Here is a 27,375-nt window from a genome sequence, read left to right as displayed (position 1 = left end):
CCACGTCCCCCTTAGAACCGAGGGTACGCAGTTCTCCACAATCCCTTCAGCATTTATTGTTTGCAGCATTTTTGCTAATGGCCATTCCGAGTGCTGTGAGCGGATAGGTGTTTGTAATTTGGGTTTGCATGTCTTTAAAAATTCCTAAAATTCATCATTTTTCCACGCCTGTTTTCTTTTCCTTAAAAAGAAAAGAAAAGAAAAGAAAAACGTGGGGGTACAGTATACCTCTTGAAATCGTTTTCTTGGAATGTTGCCCTCTTTTGAATTTTTGGTCGATGTTTGACCCCAGGATTGTTTTGGAGGGCAGGTGTTATTTACAGGCCTGCACGTTTGGTGACTATTTAATGACCATTAGCACTGGGTTTAAAGCTGCTGTTTTGGGAAACGGCCACAAGGCGGCAGCATTTCTCCGTTCCCAAATCTGGGTACTAGGGCAGCAGAGCCTTTCTGGAAGTCGTGTTCCTAGGTTGTGAATTAGAATGGCATGTGCCAGGAGAAACGCCCATAAGTTTATGTGGCATTACTGCTGGTTGGTTTTTGAAACCATTTGAATCGGGGTAATGATTAGAATATTGTTTGTCCTAGGTGTACACAATCTGGTTCATTTGTACATTGTATACGTCTATTCATGTACAGATCCTCTTCCCATGTGAAATATTACAGAGTGTTCCGTACACCTCCCTTGCTACGTGGTCGGTCTTTTTGGTATACGTATACAATATGTATTTGTATACGTATGGTAACGCTAATCTTAATTTATCCATTCCGCCCACCTTTCCTTTTAGATACGCATAGTTGTTTTGTAAGCCTGTGAGTGTCTTTCTCTGTGCAAGTATGTTCATTTGTGTCAGTTATTACATAACGCCTATAAGTGATATCATAGGATGTAGGTCTTTGGCTTTCCGACTTACCGCACGTTCTGCGATTATCTCCAAGCTCATCTGTGGTGCCTCAAAGAGCAGTGTTTCATTGTTTTCCGTGGTTAATATTCCATTGTGTACACGGACCATTTCTTCTTCATCCATTCGTCTGTTGATGGACATTTTGGTAGCTTCACCGTCTTGGCTATTGTGAATAAGGCCTCAGTGCAGCTGTTGCAGCCTGGGTCTTCTCGCTTCTGGTCTTCTCAGGTGAGAGGCCCAGTGGTGTGACTGCTGGATTGAATGGTACCTCAAGTTTTACTTCTAAAGGCAGCTCCTGTCTGTTCTTATTGGCTGTTACCACTTCACATCTCGCCAGCAGCTAGAGGGTACACAGTTCTCTAAAACCCCTTCAGTATTGACTGTGTGTAGAATTTTTGCTGATCGTCGGTCGACAGGTGTGTGTTGCAAACTTTTTGTAGATTAGATCTGCGTGAGTCTAATAATTCCTGAGGTTGAGCTTTTATCCATTTCCCTTTCTATGTATGTATGTATGTATGTATTTATTTATTTAGTTATCTATCTATTTAGTTTTGCGGTATGCGGGCCTCTCACTGTTGTGGCCTCTCCCGTTGCGGAGCACAGGCTCTGGGCGCGCAGGCTCAGCGGCCATGGCTCACGGGCCCAGCCACTCCGCGGCATGTGGGATCTTCCCGGACCGGGGCACGAACCCGTGTCCCCTGCGTCGGCAGGCGGACTCTCAACCACTGCGCCACCAGGGAAGCCCCTGTTTTGAATTTTTTTGTCCGTTCCCTACCTCAGCACAATATTTTAGGGCAGGTGTCCTTTATGGCCCTGAGTCCTTGTGACTATTAAGTGACCATTAGCTGCGTGCTTAAAGCCGCTCTTGCGGGAAAGGGCCACAAGGCGGCAGCATTTCTACCTTTGCAGCTCTGGGTTCCTGGGCGACAGCGCTTTCCGGGAAATCGTGTTAGTAGCCTGCAGATTAGAGGGGAATGTGCCAGGGCAAACCCCCAAGAGCTTATACCTCCTACTTCTTGTTTTTTAAATTAAATTTTTTTAGGTATCAGAGCAAATTTGATAAAAAAAAAAAATGCACTTTCTCCTAAGCGTACAGAATCTGGTTCATCATATCAACGTATCCGTCTATTCCTCTTTGGATCCTTTCCCGTGTAGGTTATTATAGAGTGTTGAGTAGACCTCTTGGCGTTCCATAGGTATTTTGTGGTTATATATTTCATCTGTATTAGTACATGTCTGTTAACCCCCATATCATAATTCATACATTCCTTTCACCTTTCCATTCGGCTAAACGTAATTTTGTTTTCTTAATCCATGCTCTTCCTTCTCTTGGAAATAAGTTCATGAGTATCAATTTTGAGGTAACACCTATAAGTGATGTCATAGGATATCTGTCTTTCAGTTTCTTTCTTACTTCAAGTGGGGTGGTTATCTCTAGGTCCTTCTATGGTGGTGCAAACGGCACTGTTTCATTGTTTTCCGTGGCTAATATTCCACTGTTGACATGGACCACTTCCTCTTTGTGCATTTTTCTGTTGCTGGACATTTTGGTTTCTTCCAAGTCTTGGCTATATTAAATGTTTCTGCCGTGCAGGATTGCCAGCCTGTGTCTCTTCCATTCTGCTCTGCTCAGGTGATAGGCGCGTCAAAGGACCTACCAGATCACATGGTAGCTCAGTTTTTACCCTTAAACGCACCTCCATTATGTTCTCCCTGCCGGCTGTTACCAGTTTACATCCCCCCAGCAGCTAGTGGGTACACAGTTTCCTGAAACCCCTTCAGCATTTATTCTTTGTAGACGTTTTGCTGAAGAGCATTCTGACGGCTGTGAGGTGAGCATTTCTGTAGATTGGATTTGCATGGCTTTATTAATTGCTGATGTTGAGCATTTTTAAATCCCCTTTTATTTTAAAGGAACAAAGAAGACAGAATGGGCGTAAAACATGCCTCTTGAAATTGTCTTCTTGAAATGTTGACGTCTTTTGAATTTTCTGGTCGATTTACGACCCCAGGATTTTTTTTTTTTTTTTTTTTTTTGATGGCAGGTGTCATTTACTGGCCTGCAATTATTTTGAATATTAAGTGACCATTAGCGCTGTTGTGGGAAACGGCCAGAAGGCGGCAGCACTTCTCCTTACCAAATCTGGTTACTAGGGCAACAGAGCCATAATGGAAGTGGCGTTGTAAATTGTAAATTAGAATGGAGTGCGCCAGGAAAAAGCCCCTTACGTTTATGTCTCATTACTTGCTGTTCGTTTTTTAAATTTAATTTTTATTTTGTATCAGAGCAGATTTGATTACAATGTTTTGCTTGTTCTAGGTGTGCAAGATGTGGTTGTTTCACATGTATACATATATCTATTCTTCTTCGGGTCCTTCTCCCATGTAGCTTATGACACAATGTTGAGTAGTCTCCTCTTGGTATGCCGTAGGTCTGTGGCGACTTTGTATTTCACGTGTGTTTGTGTATCTCTGTTAACCCCAATGTCCTAATGTATCCAATCCTCACACCTTTCCATCTGGTGAACCATAAGTTTGCTTAATGAATCCGTGATTGGATGTCTCTGTGGAAATATCTTCACTGGTATCGATTTTTAGGTAACCCCTATAAGTGGGATCATACGTTAGGTGTCTTTCGCTTTCTCGCTTACTGCAAGCTGCGTGATCACCTCTAGACTCATCTGTGGTGCTACGAGTGGCATTGATTCATTTTCTTCCCCAAGCTAATATTCCATCTCTACACGTAGCAGTTCTTCTCTGTCCACTCATCTGTTGATGGACTTTTGGTTGCTTCCATGTCTTGGCTATGGTAATACTGCTGCAGTGCAGATTTCCTGCCTGTGTCTTTCCAATTCTGTCTCCTTAGGCTGTAGGCCGTGGAGTGGGCCTGCTGGATCGTAGAGTAGCTGAATGTGTACCTTTTAAAGGCACCTCCATTCTGTTCCCAGGAGTGGCTCTTACCAGGTTACGTCCCACTTGAGACTGAGGGTATGCATGTCTCCACAACCTCTTCAGCATTGATCGTTTGTAGTTTCTTTGCTGATGGTTATTCTGACTGCTGTGAGTTGATAGCTCTTTGTGGTTGGATTTGCATGTGTCTCATAATCCCTTGAAATTGAGCTTTGAGGCATGTCCTTTTATTTTTCAAACTGTCATGACAGCTTACGTCTTCAAATTGTTTTCTTGAAATATGTGCCACGTTTTGAAATGTTTTGGCCTTTACCTGCGTCAGGACATTTTGAGGGCAGGTTTCCTTTGCAGCCCTGCAGTACTTGTGCATATGAAGTGACCATTCGCACAGATTTCCGAGCTGCTGTTGCAGGTATCGGCCAGAGGCCGGCAGCATTTCTACGATGCCCACTCTGGTACCTAGGGAGACAGACCTTCCTGCCAGTGGTGTTCCTCAGATATCAATTAGACTGCCATGTGCCCTGATAAACCCCCCAAAGCTTATGTCTCCTTACTCATGTTTGTTTTTTGAATTCATATTTTCTAGTGGAGTAATATTCCATCGTGTGCATGGACCACTTCTTCTTGGTGCACTCCTCTGTTGATGGACATTTTCGTTGCTTCCAAGTGTCGGCTGTGGTAAGTATTGCCGGGGTGCAGGATTGCCAGCCTGTGCCTTTTGATTCTCATTTTCTCAGGTGATAGGCCCAGCAGTGGGTGTGACTGATTGACTAGTAGCTCAATGTTTCCCTTTTCAGAGCACCTCCACTGTGTCTTCATTAGTGGCTCTTACCACGTCCCCCTTAGAACCGAGGGTACGCAGTTCTCCACAATCCCTTCAGCATTTATTGTTTGCAGCATTTTTGCTAATGGCCATTCCGAGTGCTGTGAGCGGATAGGTGTTTGTAATTTGGGTTTGCATGTCTTTAAAAATTCCTAAAATTCATCATTTTTCCACGCCTGTTTTCTTTTCCTTAAAAAGAAAAGAAAAGAAAAGAAAAACGTGGGGGTACAGTATACCTCTTGAAATCGTTTTCTTGGAATGTTGCCCTCTTTTGAATTTTTGGTCGATGTTTGACCCCAGGATTGTTTTGGAGGGCAGGTGTTATTTACAGGCCTGCACGTTTGGTGACTATTTAATGACCATTAGCACTGGGTTTAAAGCTGCTGTTTTGGGAAACGGCCACAAGGCGGCAGCATTTCTCCGTTCCCAAATCTGGGTACTAGGGCAGCAGAGCCTTTCTGGAAGTCGTGTTCCTAGGTTGCGAATTAGAATGGCATGTGCCAGGAGAAACGCCCATAAGTTTATGTGGCATTACTGCTGGTTGGTTTTTGAAACCATTTGAATCGGGGTAATGATTAGAATATTGTTTGTCCTAGGTGTACACAATCTGGTTCATTTGTACATTGTATACGTCTATTCATGTACAGATCCTCTTCCCATGTGAAATATTACAGAGTGTTCCGTACACCTCCCTTGCTACGTGGTCGGTCTTTTTGGTATACGTATACAATATGTATTTGTATACGTATGGTAACGCTAATCTTAATTTATCCATTCCGCCCACCTTTCCTTTTAGATACGCATAGTTGTTTTGTAAGCCTGTGAGTGTCTTTCTCTGTGCAAGTATGTTCATTTGTGTCAGTTATTACATAACGCCTATAAGTGATATCATAGGATGTAGGTCTTTGGCTTTCCGACTTACCGCACGTTCTGCGATTATCTCCAAGCTCATCTGTGGTGCCTCAAAGAGCAGTGTTTCATTGTTTTCCGTGGTTAATATTCCATTGTGTACACGGACCATTTCTTCTTCATCTATTCGTCTGTTGATGGACATTTTGGTAGCTTCACCGTCTTGGCTATTGTGAATAAGGCCTCAGTGCAGCTGTTGCAGCCTGGGTCTTCTCGCTTCTGGTCTTCTCAGGTGAGAGGCCCAGTGGTGTGACTGCTGGATTGAATGGTACCTCAAGTTTTACTTCTAAAGGCAGCTCCTGTCTGTTCTTATTGGCTGTTACCACTTCACATCTCGCCAGCAGCTAGAGGGTACACAGTTCTCTAAAACCCCTTCAGTATTGACTGTGTGTAGAATTTTTGCTGATCGTCGGTCGACAGGTGTGTGTTGCAAACTTTTTGTAGATTAGATCTGCGTGAGTCTAATAATTCCTGAGGTTGAGCTTTTATCCATTTCCCTTTCTATGTATGTATGTATGTATGTATTTATTTATTTAGTTATCTATCTATTTAGTTTTGCGGTATGCGGGCCTCTCACTGTTGTGGCCTCTCCCGTTGCGGAGCACAGGCTCTGGGCGCGCAGGCTCAGCGGCCATGGCTCACGGGCCCAGCCACTCCGCGGCATGTGGGATCTTCCCGGACCGGGGCACGAACCCGTGTCCCCTGCGTCGGCAGGCGGACTCTCAACCACTGCGCCACCAGGGAAGCCCCTGTTTTGAATTTTTTTGTCCGTTCCCTACCTCAGCACAATATTTTAGGGCAGGTGTCCTTTACGGCCCTGAGTCCTTGTGACTATTAAGTGACCATTAGCTGCGGGCTTAAAGCCGCTCTTGCGGGAAAGGGCCACAAGGCGGCAGCATTTCTACCTTTGCAGCTCTGGGTTCCTGGGCGACAGCGCTTTCCGGGAAATCGTGTTAGTAGCCTGCAGATTAGAGGGGAATGTGCCAGGGCAAACCCCCAAGAGCTTATACCTCCTACTTCTTGTTTTTTAAATTAAATTTTTTTAGGTATCAGAGCAAATTTGATAAAAAAAAATGCACTTTCTCCTAAGCGTACAGAATCTGGTTCATCATATCAACGTATCCGTCTATTCCTCTTTGGATCCTTTCCCGTGTAGGTTATTATAGAGTGTTGAGTAGACCTCTTGGCGTTCCATAGGTATTTTGTGGTTATATATTTCATCTGTATTAGTACATGTCTGTTAACCTCCATATCATAATTCATACATTCCTTTCACCTTTCCATTCGGCTAAACGTAATTTTGTTTTCTTAATCCATGCTCTTCCTTCTCTTGGAAATAAGTTCATGAGTATCAATTTTGAGGTAACACCTATAAGTGATGTCATAGGATATCTGTCTTTCAGTTTCTTTCTTACTTCAAGTGGGGTGGTTATCTCTAGGTCCTTCTATGGTGGTGCAAACGGCACTGTTTCATTGTTTTCCGTGGCTAATATTCCACTGTTGACATGGACCACTTCCTCTTTGTGCATTTTTCTGTTGCTGGACATTTTGGTTTCTTCCAAGTCTTGGCTATATTAAATGTTTCTGCCGTGCAGGATTGCCAGCCTGTGTCTCTTCCATTCTGCTCTGCTCAGGTGATAGGCGCGTCAAAGGACCTACCAGATCACATGGTAGCTCAGTTTTTACCCTTAAACGCACCTCCATTATGTTCTCCCTGCCGGCTGTTACCAGTTTACATCCCCCCAGCAGCTAGTGGGTACACAGTTTCCTGAAACCCCTTCAGCATTTATTCTTTGTAGACGTTTTGCTGAAGAGCATTCTGACGGCTGTGAGGTGAGCATTTCTGTAGATTGGATTTGCATGGCTTTATTAATTGCTGATGTTGAGCATTTTTAAATCCCCTTTTATTTTAAAGGAACAAAGAAGACAGAATGGGCGTAAAACATGCCTCTTGAAATTGTCTTCTTGAAATGTTGACGTCTTTTGAATTTTCTGGTCGATTTACGACCCCAGGATTTTTTTTTTTTTTTTTTTTTGATGGCAGGTGTCATTTACTGGCCTGCAATTATTTTGAATATTAAGTGACCATTAGCGCTGTTGTGGGAAACGGCCAGAAGGCGGCAGCACTTCTCCTTACCAAATCTGGTTACTAGGGCAACAGAGCCATAATGGAAGTGGCGTTGTAAATTGTAAATTAGAATGGAGTGCGCCAGGAAAAAGCCCCTTACGTTTATGTCTCATTACTTGCTGTTCGTTTTTTAAATTTAATTTTTATTTTGTATCAGAGCAGATTTGATTACAATGTTTTGCTTGTTCTAGGTGTGCAAGATGTGGTTGTTTCACACGTATACATATATCTATTCTTCTTCGGGTCCTTCTCCCATGTAGCTTATGACACAATGTTGAGTAGTCTCCTCTTGGTATGCCGTAGGTCTGTGGCGACTTTGTATTTCACGTGTGTTTGTGTATCTCTGTTAACCCCAATGTCCTAATGTATCCAATCCTCACACCTTTCCATCTGGTGAACCATAAGTTTGCTTAATGAATCTGTGATTGGATGTCTCTGTGGAAATATCTTCACTGGTATCGATTTTTAGGTAACCCCTATAAGTGGGATCATACGTTAGGTGTCTTTCGCTTTCTCGCTTACTGCAAGCTGCGTGATCACCTCTAGACTCATCTGTGGTGCTACGAGTGGCATTGATTCATTTTCTTCCCCAAGCTAATATTCCATCTCTACACGTAGCAGTTCTTCTCTGTCCACTCATCTGTTGATGGACTTTTGGTTGCTTCCATGTCTTGGCTATGGTAATACTGCTGCAGTGCAGATTTCCTGCCTGTGTCTTTCCAATTCTGTCTCCTTAGGCTGTAGGCCGTGGAGTGGGCCTGCTGGATCGTAGAGTAGCTGAATGTGTACCTTTTAAAGGCACCTCCATTCTGTTCCCAGGAGTGGCTCTTACCAGGTTACGTCCCACTTGAGACTGAGGGTATGCATGTCTCCACAACCTCTTCAGCATTGATCGTTTGTAGTTTCTTTGCTGATGGTTATTCTGACTGGTGTGAGTCGATAGCTCTTTGTGGTTGGATTTGCATGTGTCTCATAATCCCTTGAAATTGAGCTTTGAGGCATGTCCTTTTATTTTTCAAACTGTCATGACAGCTTACGTCTTCAAATTGTTTTCTTGAAATATGTGCCACGTTTTGAAATGTTTTGGCCTTTACCTGCGTCAGGACATTTTGAGGGCAGGTTTCCTTTGCAGCCCTGCAGTACTTGTGCATATGAAGTGACCATTCGCACAGATTTCCGAGCTGCTGTTGCAGGTATCGGCCAGAGGCCGGCAGCATTTCTACGATGCCCACTCTGGTACCTAGGGAGACAGACCTTCCTGCCAGTGGTGTTCCTCAGATATCAATTAGACTGCCATGTGCCCTGATAAACCCCCCAAAGCTTATGTCTCCTTACTCATGTTTGTTTTTTGAATTCATATTTTCTAGTGGAGTAATATTCCATCGTGTGCATGGACCACTTCTTCTTGGTGCACTCCTCTGTTGATGGACATTTTCGTTGCTTCCAAGTGTCGGCTGTGGTAAGTATTGCCGGGGTGCAGGATTGCCAGCCTGTGCCTTTTGATTCTCATTTTCTCAGGTGATAGGCCCAGCAGCGGGTGTGACTGATTGACTAGTAGCTCAATGTTTCCCTTTTCAGAGCACCTCCACTGTGTCTTCATTAGTGGCTCTTACCACGTCCCCCTTAGAACCGAGGGTACGCAGTTCTCCACAATCCCTTCAGCATTTATTGTTTGCAGCATTTTTGCTAATGGCCATTCCGAGTGCTGTGAGCGGATAGGTGTTTGTAATTTGGGTTTGCATGTCTTTAAAAATTCCTAAAATTCATCATTTTTCCACGCCTGTTTTCTTTTCCTTAAAAAGAAAAGAAAAGAAAAGAAAAACGTGGGGGTACAGTATACCTCTTGAAATCGTTTTCTTGGAATGTTGCCCTCTTTTGAATTTTTGGTCGATGTTTGACCCCAGGATTGTTTTGGAGGGCAGGTGTTATTTACAGGCCTGCACGTTTGGTGACTATTTAATGACCATTAGCACTGGGTTTAAAGCTGCTGTTTTGGGAAACGGCCACAAGGCGGCAGCATTTCTCCGTTCCCAAATCTGGGTACTAGGGCAGCAGAGCCTTTCTGGAAGTCGTGTTCCTAGGTTGTGAATTAGAATGGCATGTGCCAGGAGAAACGCCCATAAGTTTATGTGGCATTACTGCTGGTTGGTTTTTGAAACCATTTGAATCGGGGTAATGATTAGAATATTGTTTGTCCTAGGTGTACACAATCTGGTTCATTTGTACATTGTATACGTCTATTCATGTACAGATCCTCTTCCCATGTGAAATATTACAGAGTGTTCCGTACACCTCCCTTGCTACGTGGTCGGTCTTTTTGGTATACGTATACAATATGTATTTGTATACGTATGGTAACGCTAATCTTAATTTATCCATTCCGCCCACCTTTCCTTTTAGATACGCATAGTTGTTTTGTAAGCCTGTGAGTGTCTTTCTCTGTGCAAGTATGTTCATTTGTGTCAGTTATTACATAACGCCTATAAGTGATATCATAGGATGTAGGTCTTTGGCTTTCCGACTTACCGCACGTTCTGCGATTATCTCCAAGCTCATCTGTGGTGCCTCAAAGAGCAGTGTTTCATTGTTTTCCGTGGTTAATATTCCATTGTGTACACGGACCATTTCTTCTTCATCCATTCGTCTGTTGATGGACATTTTGGTAGCTTCACCGTCTTGGCTATTGTGAATAAGGCCTCAGTGCAGCTGTTGCAGCCCGGGTCTTCTCGCTTCTGGTCTTCTCAGGTGAGAGGCCCAGTGGTGCGACTGCTGGATTGAATGGTACCTCAAGTTTTACTTCTAAAGGCAGCTCCTGTCTGTTCTTATTGGCTGTTACCACTTCACATCTCGCCAGCAGCTAGAGGGTACACAGTTCTCTAAAACCCCTTCAGTATTGACTGTGTGTAGAATTTTTGCTGATCGTCGGTCGACAGGTGTGTGTTGCAAACTTTTTGTAGATTAGATCTGCGTGAGTCTAATAATTCCTGAGGTTGAGCTTTTATCCATTTCCCTTTCTATGTATGTATGTATGTATGTATGTATGTATTTAGTTATCTATCTATTTAGTTTTGCGGTACGCGGGCCTCTCACTGTTGTGGCCTCTCCCGTTGCGGAGCACAGGCTCTGGGCGCGCAGGCTCAGCGGCCATGGCTCACGGGCCCAGCCACTCCGCGGCATGTGGGATCTTCCCGGACCGGGCCACGAACCCGTGTCCCCTGCGTCGGCAGGTGGACTCTCAACCACTGCGCCACCAGGGAAGCCCCTGTTTTGAATTTTTTTGTCCGTTCCCTACCTCAGCACAATATTTTAGGGCAGGTGTCCTTTACGGCCCTGAGTCCTTGTGACTATTAAGTGACCATTAGCTGCGGGCTTAAAGCCGCTCTTGCGGGAAAGGGCCACAAGGCGGCAGCATTTCTACCTTTGCAGCTCTGGGTTCCTGGGCGACAGCGCTTTCCGGGAAATCGTGTTAGTAGCCTGCAGATTAGAGGGGAATGTGCCAGGGCAAACCCCCAAGAGCTTATACCTCCTACTTCTTGTTTTTTAAATTAAATTTGTTTTAGGTATCAGAGCAAATTTGATTAAAAAAAAAATGCACTTTCTCCTAAGCGTACAGAATCTGGTTCATCATATCAACGTATCCGTCTATTCCTCTTTGGATCCTTTCCCGTGTAGGTTATTATAGAGTGTTGAGTAGACCTCTTGGCGTTCCATAGGTATTTTGTGGTTATATATTTCATCTGTATTAGTACATGTCTGTTAACCCCCATATCATAATTCATACATTCCTTTCACCTTTCCATTCGGCTAAACGTAATTTTGTTTTCTTAATCCATGCTCTTCCTTCTCTTGGAAATAAGTTCATGAGTATCAATTTTGAGGTAACACCTATAAGTGATGTCATAGGATATCTGTCTTTCAGTTTCTTTCTTACTTCAAGTGGGGTGGTTATCTCTAGGTCCTTCTATGGTGGTGCAAACGGCACTGTTTCATTGTTTTCCGTGGCTAATATTCCACTGTTGACATGGACCACTTCCTCTTTGTGCATTTTTCTGTTGCTGGACATTTTGGTTTCTTCCAAGTCTTGGCTATATTAAATGTTTCTGCCGTGCAGGATTGCCAGCCTGTGTCTCTTCCATTCTGCTCTGCTCAGGTGATAGGCGCGTCAGAGGACCTACCAGATCACATGGTAGCTCAGTTTTTACCCTTAAACGCACCTCCATTATGTTCTCCCTGCCGGCTGTTACCAGTTTACATCCCCCCAGCAGCTAGTGGGTACACAGTTTCCTGAAACCCCTTCAGCATTTATTCTTTGTAGACGTTTTGCTGAAGAGCATTCTGACGGCTGTGAGGTGAGCATTTCTGTAGATTGGATTTGCATGGCTTTATTAATTGCTGATGTTGAGCATTTTTAAATCCCCTTTTATTTTAAAGGAACAAAGAAGACAGAATGGGCGTAAAACATGCCTCTTGAAATTGTCTTCTTGAAATGTTGACGTCTTTTGAATTTTCTGGTCGATTTACGACCCCAGGATTTTTTTTTTTTTTTTTTTGATGGCAGGTGTCATTTACTGGCCTGCAATTATTTTGAATATTAAGTGACCATTAGCGCTGTTGTGGGAAACGGCCAGAAGGCGGCAGCACTTCTCCTTACCAAATCTGGTTACTAGGGCAACAGAGCCATAATGGAAGTGGCGTTGTAAATTGTAAATTAGAATGGAGTGCGCCAGGAAAAAGCCCCTTACGTTTATGTCTCATTACTTGCTGTTCGTTTTTTAAATTTAATTTTTATTTTGTATCAGAGCAGATTTGATTACAATGTTTTGCTTGTTCTAGGTGTGCAAGATGTGGTTGTTTCACACGTATACATATATCTATTCTTCTTCGGGTCCTTCTCCCATGTAGCTTATGACACAATGTTGAGTAGTCTCCTCTTGGTATGCCGTAGGTCTGTGGCGACTTTGTATTTCACGTGTGTTTGTGTATCTCTGTTAACCCCAATGTCCTAATGTATCCAATCCTCACACCTTTCCATCTGGTGAACCATAAGTTTGCTTAATGAATCTGTGATTGGATGTCTCTGTGGAAATATCTTCACTGGTATCGATTTTTAGGTAACCCCTATAAGTGGTATCATACGTTAGGTGTCTTTCGCTTTCTCGCTTACTGCAAGCTGCATGATCACCTCTAGACTCATCTGTGGTGCTACGAGTGGCATTGATTCATTTTCTTCCCCAAGCTAATATTCCATCTCTACACGTAGCAGTTCTTCTCTGTCCACTCATGTGTTGATGGACTTTTGGTTGCTTCCATATCTTGGCTATGGTAATACTGCTGCAGTGCAGATTTCCTGCCTGTGTCTTTCCAATTCTGTCTCCTTAGGCTGTAGGCCGTGGAGTGGGCCTGCTGGATCGTAGAGTAGCTGAATGTGTACCTTTTAAAGGCACCTCCATTCTGTTCCCAGGAGTGGCTCTTACCAGGTTACGTCCCACTTGAGACTGAGGGTATGCATGTCTCCACAACCTCTTCAGCATTGATCGTTTGTAGTTTCTTTGCTGATGGTTATTCTGACTGGTGTGAGTCGATAGCTCTTTGTGGTTGGATTTGCATGTGTCTCATAATCCCTTGAAATTGAGCTTTGAGGCATGTCCTTTTATTTTTCAAACTGTCACGACAGCTTACGTCTTCAAATTGTTTTCTTGAAATATGTGCCACGTTTTGAAATGTTTTGGCCTTTACCTGCATCAGGATATTTTGAGGGCAGGTTTCCTTTGCAGCCCTGCAGTACTTGTGCATATGAAGTGACCATTCGCACAGATTTCCGAGCTGCTGTTGCAGGTATCGGCCAGAGGCCGGCAGCATTTCTACGATGCCCACTCTGGTACCTAGGGAGACAGACCTTCCTGCCAGTGGTGTTCCTCAGATATCAATTAGACTGCCATGTGCCCTGGTAAACCCCCCAAAGCTTATGTCTCCTTACTCATGTTTGTTTTTTGAATTCATATTTTCTAGTGGAGTAATATTCCATCGTGTGCATGGACCACTTCTTCTTGGTGCACTCCTCTGTTGATGGACATTTTCGTTGCTTCCAAGTGTCGGCTATGGTAAGTATTGCCGGGGTGCAGGATTGCCAGCCTGTGCCTTTTGATTCTCATTTTCTCAGGTGATAGGCCCAGCAGCGGGTGTGACTGATTGACTAGTAGCTCAATGTTTCCCTTTTCAGAGCACCTCCACTGTGTCTTCATTAGTGGCTCTTACCACGTCCCCCTTAGAACCGAGGGTACGCAGTTCTCCACAATCCCTTCAGCATTTATTGTTTGCAGCATTTTTGCTAATGGCCATTCCGAGTGCTGTGAGCGGATAGGTGTTTGTAATTTGGGTTTGCATGTCTTTAAAAATTCCTAAAATTCATCATTTTTCCTCGCCTGTTTTCTTTTCCTTAAAAAGAAAAGAAAAGAAAAGTAAAACGTGGGGGTACAGTATACCTCTTGAAATCGTTTTCTTGGAATGTTGCCCTCTTTTGAATTTTTGGTCGATGTTTGACCCCAGGATTGTTTTGGAGGGCAGGTGTTATTTACAGGCCTGCACGTTTGGTGACTATTTAATGACCATTAGCACTGGGTTTAAAGCTGCTGTTTTGGGAAACGGCCACAAGGCGGCAGCATTTCTCCGTTCCCAAATCTGGGTACTAGGGCAGCAGAGCCTTTCTGGAAGTCGTGTTCCTAGGTTGTAAATTAGAATGGCATGTGCCAGGAGAAACGCCCATAAGTTTATGTGGCATTACTGCTGGTTGGTTTTTGAAACCATTTGAATCGGGGTAATGATTAGAATATTGTTTGTCCTAGGTGTACACAATCTGGTTCATTTGTACATTGTATACGTCTATTCATGTACAGATCCTCTTCCCATGTGAAATATTACAGAGTGTTCCGTACACCTCCCTTGCTACGTGGTCGGTCTTTTTGGTATACGTATACAATATGTATTTGTATACGTATGGTAACGCTAATCTTAATTTATCCATTCCGCCCACCTTTCCTTTTAGATACGCATAGTTGTTTTGTAAGCCTGTGAGTGTCTTTCTCTGTGCAAGTATGTTCATTTGTGTCAGTTATTACATAACGCCTATAAGTGATATCATAGGATGTAGGTCTTTGGCTTTCCGACTTACCGCACGTTCTGCGATTATCTCCAAGCTCATCTGTGGTGCCTCAAAGAGCAGTGTTTCATTGTTTTCCGTGGTTAATATTCCATTGTGTACACGGACCATTTCTTCTTCATCCATTCGTCTGTTGATGGACATTTTGGTAGCTTCACCGTCTTGGCTATTGTGAATAAGGCCTCAGTGCAGCTGTTGCAGCCCGGGTCTTCTCGCTTCTGGTCTTCTCAGGTGAGAGGCCCAGTGGTGCGACTGCTGGATTGAATGGTACCTCAAGTTTTACTTCTAAAGGCAGCTCCTGTCTGTTCTTATTGGCTGTTACCACTTTACATCTCGCCAGCAGCTAGAGGGTACACAGTTCTCTAAAACCCCTTCAGTATTGACTGTGTGTAGAATTTTTGCTGATCGTCGGTCGACAGGTGTGTGTTGCAAACTTTTTGTAGATTAGATCTGCGTGAGTCTAATAATTCCTGAGGTTGAGCTTTTATCCATTTCCCTTTCTATGTATGTATGTATGTATGTATGTATGTATTTAGTTATCTATCTATTTAGTTTTGCGGTACGCGGGCCTCTCACTGTTGTGGCCTCTCCCGTTGCGGAGCACAGGCTCTGGGCGCGCAGGCTCAGCGGCCATGGCTCACGGGCCCAGCCACTCCGCGGCATGTGGGATCTTCCCGGACCGGGCCACGAACCCGTGTCCCCTGCGTCGGCAGGTGGACTCTCAACCACTGCGCCACCAGGGAAGCCCCTGTTTTGAATTTTTTTGTCCGTTCCCTACCTCAGCACAATATTTTAGGGCAGGTGTCCTTTACGGCCCTGAGTCCTTGTGACTATTAAGTGACCATTAGCTGCGGGCTTAAAGCCGCTCTTGCGGGAAAGGGCCACAAGGCGGCAGCATTTCTACCTTTGCAGCTCTGGGTTCCTGGGCGACAGCGCTTTCCGGGAAATCGTGTTAGTAGCCTGCAGATTAGAGGGGAATGTGCCAGGGCAAACCCCCAAGAGCTTATACCTCCTACTTCTTGTTTTTTAAATTAAATTTGTTTTAGGTATCAGAGCAAATTTGATTAAAAAAAAATGCACTTTCTCCTAAGCGTACAGAATCTGGTTCATCATATCAACGTATCCGTCTATTCCTCTTTGGATCCTTTCCCGTGTAGGTTATTATAGAGTGTTGAGTAGACCTCTTGGCGTTCCATAGGTATTTTGTGGTTATATATTTCATCTGTATTAGTACATGTCTGTTAACCCCCATATCATAATTCATACATTCCTTTCACCTTTCCATTCGGCTAAACGTAATTTTGTTTTCTTAATCCATGCTCTTCCTTCTCTTGGAAATAAGTTCATGAGTATCAATTTTGAGGTAACACCTATAAGTGATGTCATAGGATATCTGTCTTTCAGTTTCTTTCTTACTTCAAGTGGGGTGGTTATCTCTAGGTCCTTCTATGGTGGTGCAAACGGCACTGTTTCATTGTTTTCCGTGGCTAATATTCCACTGTTGACATGGACCACTTCCTCTTTGTGCATTTTTCTGTTGCTGGACATTTTGGTTTCTTCCAAGTCTTGGCTATATTAAATGTTTCTGCCGTGCAGGATTGCCAGCCTGTGTCTCTTCCATTCTGCTCTGCTCAGGTGATAGGCGCGTCAGAGGACCTACCAGATCACATGGTAGCTCAGTTTTTACCCTTAAACGCACCTCCATTATGTTCTCCCTGCCGGCTGTTACCAGTTTACATCCCCCCAGCAGCTAGTGGGTACACAGTTTCCTGAAACCCCTTCAGCATTTATTCTTTGTAGACGTTTTGCTGAAGAGCATTCTGACGGCTGTGAGGTGAGCATTTCTGTAGATTGGATTTGCATGGCTTTATTAATTGCTGATGTTGAGCATTTTTAAATCCCCTTTTATTTTAAAGGAACAAAGAAGACAGAATGGGCGTAAAACATGCCTCTTGAAATTGTCTTCTTGAAATGTTGACGTCTTTTGAATTTTCTGGTCGATTTACGACCCCAGGATTTTTTTTTTTTTTTTTTTTGATGGCAGGTGTCATTTACTGGCCTGCAATTATTTTGAATATTAAGTGACCATTAGCGCTGTTGTGGGAAACGGCCAGAAGGCGGCAGCACTTCTCCTTACCAAATCTGGTTACTAGGGCAACAGAGCCATAATGGAAGTGGCGTTGTAAATTGTAAATTAGAATGGAGTGCGCCAGGAAAAAGCCCCTTACGTTTATGTCTCATTACTTGCTGTTCGTTTTTTAAATTTAATTTTTATTTTGTATCAGAGCAGATTTGATTACAATGTTTTGCTTGTTCTAGGTGTGCAAGATGTGGTTGTTTCACACGTATACATATATCTATTCTTCTTCGGGTCCTTCTCCCATGTAGCTTATGACACAATGTTGAGTAGTCTCCTCTTGGTATGCCGTAGGTCTGTGGCGACTTTGTATTTCACGTGTGTTTGTGTATCTCTGTTAACCCCAATGTCCTAATGTATCCAATCCTCACACCTTTCCATCTGGTGAACCATAAGTTTGCTTAATGAATCTGTGATTGGATGTCTCTGTGGAAATATCTTCACTGGTATCGATTTTTAGGTAACCCCTATAAGTGGTATCATACGTTAGGTGTCTTTCGCTTTCTCGCTTACTGCAAGCTGCATGATCACCTCTAGACTCATCTGTGGTGCTACGAGTGGCATTGATTCATTTTCTTCCCCAAGCTAATATTCCATCTCTACACGTAGCAGTTCTTCTCTGTCCACTCATGTGTTGATGGACTTTTGGTTGCTTCCATATCTTGGCTATGGTAATACTGCTGCAGTGCAGATTTCCTGCCTGTGTCTTTCCAATTCTGTCTCCTTAGGCTGTAGGCCGTGGAGTGGGCCTGCTGGATCGTAGAGTAGCTGAATGTGTACCTTTTAAAGGCACCTCCATTCTGTTCCCAGGAGTGGCTCTTACCAGGTTACGTCCCACTTGAGACTGAGGGTATGCATGTCTCCACAACCTCTTCAGCATTGATCGTTTGTAGTTTCTTTGCTGATGGTTATTCTGACTGGTGTGAGTCGATAGCTCTTTGTGGTTGGATTTGCATGTGTCTCATAATCCCTTGAAATTGAGCTTTGAGGCATGTCCTTTTATTTTTCAAACTGTCATGACAGCTTACGTCTTCAAATTGTTTTCTTGAAATATGTGCCACGTTTTGAAATGTTTTGGCCTTTACCTGCGTCAGGATATTTTGAGGGCAGGTTTCCTTTGCAGCCCTGCAGTACTTGTGCATATGAAGTGACCATTCGCACAGATTTCCGAGCTGCTGTTGCAGGTATCGGCCAGAGGCCGGCAGCATTTCTACGATGCCCACTCTGGTACCTAGGGAGACAGACCTTCCTGCCAGTGGTGTTCCTCAGATATCAATTAGACTGCCATGTGCCCTGGTAAACCCCCCAAAGCTTATGTCTCCTTACTCATGTTTGTTTTTTGAATTCATATTTTCTAGTGGAGTAATATTCCATCGTGTGCATGGACCACTTCTTCTTGGTGCACTCCTCTGTTGATGGACATTTTCGTTGCTTCCAAGTGTCGGCTATGGTAAGTATTGCCGGGGTGCAGGATTGCCAGCCTGTGCCTTTTGATTCTCATTTTCTCAGGTGATAGGCCCAGCAGCGGGTGTGACTGATTGACTAGTAGCTCAATGTTTCCCTTTTCAGAGCACCTCCACTGTGTCTTCATTAGTGGCTCTTACCACGTCCCCCTTAGAACCGAGGGTACGCAGTTCTCCACAATCCCTTCAGCATTTATTGTTTGCAGCATTTTTGCTAATGGCCATTCCGAGTGCTGTGAGCGGATAGGTGTTTGTAATTTGGGTTTGCATGTCTTTAAAAATTCCTAAAATTCATCATTTTTCCTCGCCTGTTTTCTTTTCCTTAAAAAGAAAAGAAAAGAAAAGTAAAACGTGGGGGTACAGTATACCTCTTGAAATCGTTTTCTTGGAATGTTGCCCTCTTTTGAATTTTTGGTCGATGTTTGACCCCAGGATTGTTTTGGAGGGCAGGTGTTATTTACAGGCCTGCACGTTTGGTGACTATTTAATGACCATTAGCACTGGGTTTAAAGCTGCTGTTTTGGGAAACGGCCACAAGGCGGCAGCATTTCTCCGTTCCCAAATCTGGGTACTAGGGCAGCAGAGCCTTTCTGGAAGTCGTGTTCCTAGGTTGTAAATTAGAATGGCATGTGCCAGGAGAAACGCCCATAAGTTTATGTGGCATTACTGCTGGTTGGTTTTTGAAACCATTTGAATCGGGGTAATGATTAGAATATTGTTTGTCCTAGGTGTACACAATCTGGTTCATTTGTACATTGTATACGTCTATTCATGTACAGATCCTCTTCCCATGTGAAATATTACAGAGTGTTCCGTACACCTCCCTTGCTACGTGGTCGGTCTTTTTGGTATACGTATACAATATGTATTTGTATACGTATGGTAACGCTAATCTTAATTTATCCATTCCGCCCACCTTTCCTTTTAGATACGCATAGTTGTTTTGTAAGCCTGTGAGTGTCTTTCTCTGTGCAAGTATGTTCATTTGTGTCAGTTATTACATAACGCCTATAAGTGATATCATAGGATGTAGGTCTTTGGCTTTCCGACTTACCGCACGTTCTGCGATTATCTCCAAGCTCATCTATGGTGCCTCAAAGAGCAGTGTTTCATTGTTTTCCGTGGTTAATATTCCATTGTGTACACGGACCATTTCTTCTTCATCCGTTCGTCTGTTGATGGACATTTTGGTAGCTTCACCGTCTTGGCTATTGTGAATAAGGCCTCAGTGCAGCTGTTGCAGCCTGGGTCTTCTCGCTTCTGGTCTTCTCAGGTGAGAGGCCCAGTGGTGTGACTGCTGGATTGAATGGTACCTCAAGTTTTACTTCTAAAGGCAGCTCCTGTCTGTTCTTATTGGCTGTTACCACTTTACATCTCGCCAGCAGCTAGAGGGTACACAGTTCTCTAAAACCCCTTCAGTATTGACTGTGTGTAGAATTTTTGCTGATCGTCGGTCGACAGGTGTGTGTTGCAAACTTTTTGTAGATTAGATCTGCGTGAGTCTAATAATTCCTGAGGTTGAGCTTTTATCCATTTCCCTTTCTATGTATGTATGTATGTATGTATTTATTTAGTTATCTATCTATCTATTTAGTTTTGCGGTACGCGGGCCTCTCACTGCTGTGGCCTCTCCCGTTGCGGAGCACAGGCTCTGGGCGCGCAGGCTCAGCGGCCATGGCTCACGGGCCCAGCCACTCCGCGGCATGTGGGATCTTCCCGGACCGGGGCACGAACCCGTGTCCCCTGCGTCGGCAGGCGGACTCTCAACCACTGCGCCACCAGGGAAGCCCCTGTTTTGAATTTTTTTGTCCGTTCCCTACCTCAGCACAATATTTTAGGGCAGGTGTCCTTTACGGCCCTGAGTCCTTGTGACTATTAAGTGACCATTAGCTGCGGGCTTAAAGCCGCTCTTGCGGGAAAGGGCCACAAGGCGGCAGCATTTCTACCTTTGCAGCTCTGGGTTCCTGGGCGACAGCGCTTTCCGGGAAATCGTGTTAGTAGCCTGCAGATTAGAGGGGAATGTGCCAGGGCAAACCCCCAAGAGCTTATACCTCCTACTTCTTGTTTTTTAAATTAAATTTGTTTTAGGTATCAGAGCAAATTTGATAAAAAAATGCACTTTCTCCTAAGCGTACAGAATCTGGTTCATCATATCAACGTATCCGTCTATTCCTCTTTGGATCCTTTCCCGTGTAGGTTATTATAGAGTGTTGAGTAGACCTCTTGGCGTTCCATAGGTATTTTGTGGTTATATATTTCATCTGTATTAGTACATGTCTGTTAACCCCCATATCATAATTCATACATTCCTTTCACCTTTCCATTCGGCTAAACGTAATTTTGTTTTCTTAATCCATGCTCTTCCTTCTCTTGGAAATAAGTTCATGAGTATCAATTTTGAGGTAACACCTATAAGTGATGTCATAGGATATCTGTCTTTCAGTTTCTTTCTTACTTCAAGTGGGGTGGTTATCTCTAGGTCCTTCTATGGTGGTGCAAACGGCACTGTTTCATTGTTTTCCGTGGCTAATATTCCACTGTTGACATGGACCACTTCCTCTTTGTGCATTTTTCTGTTGCTGGACATTTTGGTTTCTTCCAAGTCTTGGCTATATTAAATGTTTCTGCCGTGCAGGATTGCCAGCCTGTGTCTCTTCCATTCTGCTCTGCTCAGGTGATAGGCGCGTCAGAGGACCTACCAGATCACATGGTAGCTCAGTTTTTACCCTTAAACGCACCTCCATTATGTTCTCCCTGCCGGCTGTTACCAGTTTACATCCCCCCAGCAGCTAGTGGGTACACAGTTTCCTGAAACCCCTTCAGCATTTATTCTTTGTAGACGTTTTGCTGAAGAGCATTCTGACGGCTGTGAGGTGAGCATTTCTGTAGATTGGATTTGCATGGCTTTATTAATTGCTGATGTTGAGCATTTTTAAATCCCCTTTTATTTTAAAGGAACAAAGAAGACAGAATGGGCGTAAAACATGCCTCTTGAAATTGTCTTCTTGAAATGTTGACGTCTTTTGAATTTTCTGGTCGATTTACGACCCCAGGATTTTTTTTTTTTTTTTTTTTGATGGCAGGTGTCATTTACTGGCCTGCAATTATTTTGAATATTAAGTGACCATTAGCGCTGTTGTGGGAAACGGCCAGAAGGCGGCAGCACTTCTCCTTACCAAATCTGGTTACTAGGGCAACAGAGCCATAATGGAAGTGGCGTTGTAAATTGTAAATTAGAATGGAGTGCGCCAGGAAAAAGCCCCTTACGTTTATGTCTCATTACTTGCTGTTCGTTTTTTAAATTTAATTTTTATTTTGTATCAGAGCAGATTTGATTACAATGTTTTGCTTGTTCTAGGTGTGCAAGATGTGGTTGTTTCACACGTATACATATATCTATTCTTCTTCGGGTCCTTCTCCCATGTAGCTTATGACACAATGTTGAGTAGTCTCCTCTTGGTATGCCGTAGGTCTGTGGCGACTTTGTATTTCACGTGTGTTTGTGTATCTCTGTTAACCCCAATGTCCTAATGTATCCAATCCTCACACCTTTCCATCTGGTGAACCATAAGTTTGCTTAATGAATCTGTGATTGGATGTCTCTGTGGAAATATCTTCACTGGTATCGATTTTTAGGTAACCCCTATAAGTGGGATCATACGTTAGGTGTCTTTCGCTTTCTCGCTTACTGCAAGCTGCGTGATCACCTCTAGACTCATCTGTGGTGCTACGAGTGGCATTGATTCATTTTCTTCCCCAAGCTAATATTCCATCTCTACACGTAGCAGTTCTTCTCTGTCCACTCATCTGTTGATGGACTTTCGGTTGCTTCCATGTCTTGGCTATGGTAATACTGCTGCAGTGCAGATTTCCTGCCTGTGTCTTTCCAATTCTGTCTCCTTAGGCTGTAGGCCGTGGAGTGGGCCTGCTGGATCGTAGAGTAGCTGAATGTGTACCTTTTAAAGGCACCTCCATTCTGTTCCCAGGAGTGGCTCTTACCAGGTTACGGCCCACTTGAGACTGAGGGTATGCATGTCTCCACAACCTCTTCAGCATTGATCGTTTGTAGTTTCTTTGCTGATGGTTATTCTGACTGGTGTGAGTCGATAGCTCTTTGTGGTTGGATTTGCATGTGTCTCATAATCCCTTGAAATTGAGCTTTGAGGCATGTCCTTTTATTTTTCAAACTGTCATGACAGCTTACGTCTTCAAATTGTTTTCTTGAAATATGTGCCACGTTTTGAAATGTTTTGGCCTTTACCTGCGTCAGGACATTTTGAGGGCAGGTTTCCTTTGCAGCCCTGCAGTACTTGTGCATATGAAGTGACCATTCGCACAGATTTCCGAGCTGCTGTTGCAGGTATCGGCCAGAGGCCGGCAGCATTTCTACGATGCCCACTCTGGTACCTAGGGAGACAGACCTTCCTGCCAGTGGTGTTCCTCAGATATCAATTAGACTGCCATGTGCCCTGGTAAACCCCCCAAAGCTTATGTCTCCTTACTCATGTTTGTTTTTTGAATTCATATTTTCTAGTGGAGTAATATTCCATCGTGTGCATGGACCACTTCTTCTTGGTGCACTCCTCTGTTGATGGACATTTTCGTTGCTTCCAAGTGTCGGCTGTGGTAAGTATTGCCGGGGTGCAGGATTGCCAGCCTGTGCCTTTTGATTCTCATTTTCTCAGGTGATAGGCCCAGCAGTGGGTGTGACTGATTGACTAGTAGCTCAATGTTTCCCTTTTCAGAGCACCTCCACTGTGTCTTCATTAGTGGCTCTTACCACGTCCCCCTTAGAACCGAGGGTACGCAGTTCTCCACAATCCCTTCAGCATTTATTGTTTGCAGCATTTTTGCTAATGGCCATTCCGAGTGCTGTGAGCGGATAGGTGTTTGTAATTTGGGTTTGCATGTCTTTAAAAATTCCTAAAATTCATCATTTTTCCACGCCTGTTTTCTTTTCCTTAAAAAGAAAAGAAAAGAAAAGAAAAACGTGGGGGTACAGTATACCTCTTGAAATCGTTTTCTTGGAATGTTGCCCTCTTTTGAATTTTTGGTCGATGTTTGACCCCAGGATTGTTTTGGAGGGCAGGTGTTATTTACAGGCCTGCACGTTTGGTGACTATTTAATGACCATTAGCACTGGGTTTAAAGCTGCTGTTTTGGGAAACGGCCACAAGGCGGCAGCATTTCTCCGTTCCCAAATCTGGGTACTAGGGCAGCAGAGCCTTTCTGGAAGTCGTGTTCCTAGGTTGTGAATTAGAATGGCATGTGCCAGGAGAAACGCCCATAAGTTTATGTGGCATTACTGCTGGTTGGTTTTTGAAACCATTTGAATCGGGGTAATGATTAGAATATTGTTTGTCCTAGGTGTACACAATCTGGTTCATTTGTACATTGTATACGTCTATTCATGTACAGATCCTCTTCCCATGTGAAATATTACAGAGTGTTCCGTACACCTCCCTTGCTACGTGGTCGGTCTTTTTGGTATACGTATACAATATGTATTTGTATACGTATGGTAACGCTAATCTTAATTTATCCATTCCGCCCACCTTTCCTTTTAGATACGCATAGTTGTTTTGTAAGCCTGTGAGTGTCTTTCTCTGTGCAAGTATGTTCATTTGTGTCAGTTATTACATAACGCCTATAAGTGATATCATAGGATGTAGGTCTTTGGCTTTCCGACTTACCGCACGTTCTGCGATTATCTCCAAGCTCATCTGTGGTGCCTCAAAGAGCAGTGTTTCATTGTTTTCCGTGGTTAATATTCCATTGTGTACACGGACCATTTCTTCTTCATCCATTCGTCTGTTGATGGACATTTTGGTAGCTTCACCGTCTTGGCTATTGTGAATAAGGCCTCAGTGCAGCTGTTGCAGCCCGGGTCTTCTCGCTTCTGGTCTTCTCAGGTGAGAGGCCCAGTGGTGCGACTGCTGGATTGAATGGTACCTCAAGTTTTACTTCTAAAGGCAGCTCCTGTCTGTTCTTATTGGCTGTTACCACTTTACATCTCGCCAGCAGCTAGAGGGTACACAGTTCTCTAAAACCCCTTCAGTATTGACTGTGTGTAGAATTTTTGCTGATCGTCGGTCGACAGGTGTGTGTTGCAAACTTTTTGTAGATTAGATCTGCGTGAGTCTAATAATTCCTGAGGTTGAGCTTTTATCCATTTCCCTTTCTATGTATGTATGTATGTATGTATGTATGTATTTAGTTATCTATCTATCTATTTAGTTTTGCGGTACGCGGGCCTCTCACTGTTGTGGCCTCTCCCGTTGCGGAGCACAGGCTCTGGGCGCGCAGGCTCAGCGGCCATGGCTCACGGGCCCAGCCACTCCGCGGCATGTGGGATCTTCCCGGACCGGGGCACGAACCCGTGTCCCCTGCGTCGGCAGGCGGACTCTCAACCACTGCGCCACCAGGGAAGCCCCTGTTTTGAATTTTTTTGTCCGTTCCCTACCTCAGCACAATATTTTAGAGCAGGTGTCCTTTACGGCCCTGAGTCCTTGTGACTATTAAGTGACCATTAGCTGCGGGCTTAAAGCCGCTCTTGCGGGAAAGGGCCACAAGGCGGCAGCATTTCTACCTTTGCAGCTCTGGGTTCCTGGGCGACAGCGCTTTCCGGGAAATCGTGTTAGTAGCCTGCAGATTAGAGGGGAATGTGCCAGGGCAAACCCCCAAGAGCTTATACCTCCTACTTCTTGTTTTTTAAATTAAATTTTTTTTAGGTATCAGAGCAAATTTGATAAAAAAATGCACTTTCTCCTAAGCGTACAGAATCTGGTTCATCATATCAACGTATCCGTCCATTCCTCTTTGGATCCTTTCCCGTGTAGGTTATTATAGAGTGTTGAGTAGACCTCTTGGCGTTCCATAGGTATTTTGTGGTTATATATTTCATCTGTATTAGTACATGTCTGTTAACCCCCATATCATAATTCATACATTCCTTTCACCTTTCCATTCGGCTAAACGTAATTTTGTTTTCTTAATCCATGCTCTTCCTTCTCTTGGAAATAAGTTCATGAGTATCAATTTTGAGGTAACACCTATAAGTGATGTCATAGGATATCTGTCTTTCAGTTTCTTTCTTACTTCAAGTGGGGTGGTTATCTCTAGGTCCTTCTATGGTGGTGCAAACGGCACTGTTTCATTGTTTTCCGTGGCTAATATTCCACTGTTGACATGGACCACTTCCTCTTTGTGCATTTTTCTGTTGCTGGACATTTTGGTTTCTTCCAAGTCTTGGCTATATTAAATGTTTCTGCCGTGCAGGATTGCCAGCCTGTGTCTCTTCCATTCTGCTCTGCTCAGGTGATAGGCGCGTCAGAGGACCTACCAGATCACATGGTAGCTCAGTTTTTACCCTTAAACGCACCTCCATTATGTTCTCCCTGCCGGCTGTTACCAGTTTACATCCCCCCAGCAGCTAGTGGGTACACAGTTTCCTGAAACCCCTTCAGCATTTATTCTTTGTAGACGTTTTGCTGAAGAGCATTCTGACGGCTGTGAGGTGAGCATTTCTGTAGATTGGATTTGCATGGCTTTATTAATTGCTGATGTTGAGCATTTTTAAATCCCCTTTTATTTTAAAGGAACAAAGAAGACAGAATGGGCGTAAAACATGCCTCTTGAAATTGTCTTCTTGAAATGTTGACGTCTTTTGAATTTTCTGGTCGATTTACGACCCCAGGATTTTTTTTTTTTTTTTTTGATGGCAGGTGTCATTTACTGGCCTGCAATTATTTTGAATATTAAGTGACCATTAGCGCTGTTGTGGGAAACGGCCAGAAGGCGGCAGCACTTCTCCTTACCAAATCTGGTTACTAGGGCAACAGAGCCATAATGGAAGTGGCGTTGTAAATTGTAAATTAGAATGGAGTGCGCCAGGAAAAAGCCCCTTACGTTTATGTCTCATTACTTGCTGTTCGTTTTTTAAATTTAATTTTTATTTTGTATCAGAGCAGATTTGATTACAATGTTTTGCTTGTTCTAGGTGTGCAAGATGTGGTTGTTTCACACGTATACATATATCTATTCTTCTTCGGGTCCTTCTCCCATGTAGCTTATGACACAATGTTGAGTAGTCTCCTCTTGGTATGCCGTAGGTCTGTGGCGACTTTGTATTTCACGTGTGTTTGTGTATCTCTGTTAACCCCAATGTCCTAATGTATCCAATCCTCACACCTTTCCATCTGGTGAACCATAAGTTTGCTTAATGAATCTGTGATTGGATGTCTCTGTGGAAATATCTTCACTGGTATCGATTTTTAGGTAACCCCTATAAGTGGGATCATACGTTAGGTGTCTTTCGCTTTCTCGCTTACTGCAAGCTGCGTGATCACCTCTAGACTCATCTGTGGTGCTACGAGTGGCATTGATTCATTTTCTTCCCCAAGCTAATATTCCATCTCTACACGTAGCAGTTCTTCTCTGTCCACTCATCTGTTGATGGACTTTCGGTTGCTTCCATGTCTTGGCTATGGTAATACTGCTGCAGTGCAGATTTCCTGCCTGTGTCTTTCCAATTCTGTCTCCTTAGGCTGTAGGCCGTGGAGTGGGCCTGCTGGATCGTAGAGTAGCTGAATGTGTACCTTTTAAAGGCACCTCCATTCTGTTCCCAGGAGTGGCTCTTACCAGGTTACGGCCCACTTGAGACTGAGGGTATGCATGTCTCCACAACCTCTTCAGCATTGATCGTTTGTAGTTTCTTTGCTGATGGTTATTCTGACTGGTGTGAGTCGATAGCTCTTTGTGGTTGGATTTGCATGTGTCTCATAATCCCTTGAAATTGAGCTTTGAGGCATGTCCTTTTATTTTTCAAACTGTCATGACAGCTTACGTCTTCAAATTGTTTTCTTGAAATATGTGCCACGTTTTGAAATGTTTTGGCCTTTACCTGCGTCAGGACATTTTGAGGGCAGGTTTCCTTTGCAGCCCT

The sequence above is a fragment of the Grampus griseus genome (assembly GCF_964374135.1).
Source record: "Grampus griseus genome assembly, chromosome: X".
NCBI lineage: Eukaryota > Metazoa > Chordata > Mammalia > Artiodactyla > Delphinidae > Grampus > Grampus griseus.
The sequence above is the reverse complement of the archived record's forward strand: the minus strand, read 5'-3'. Positions refer to the sequence as shown.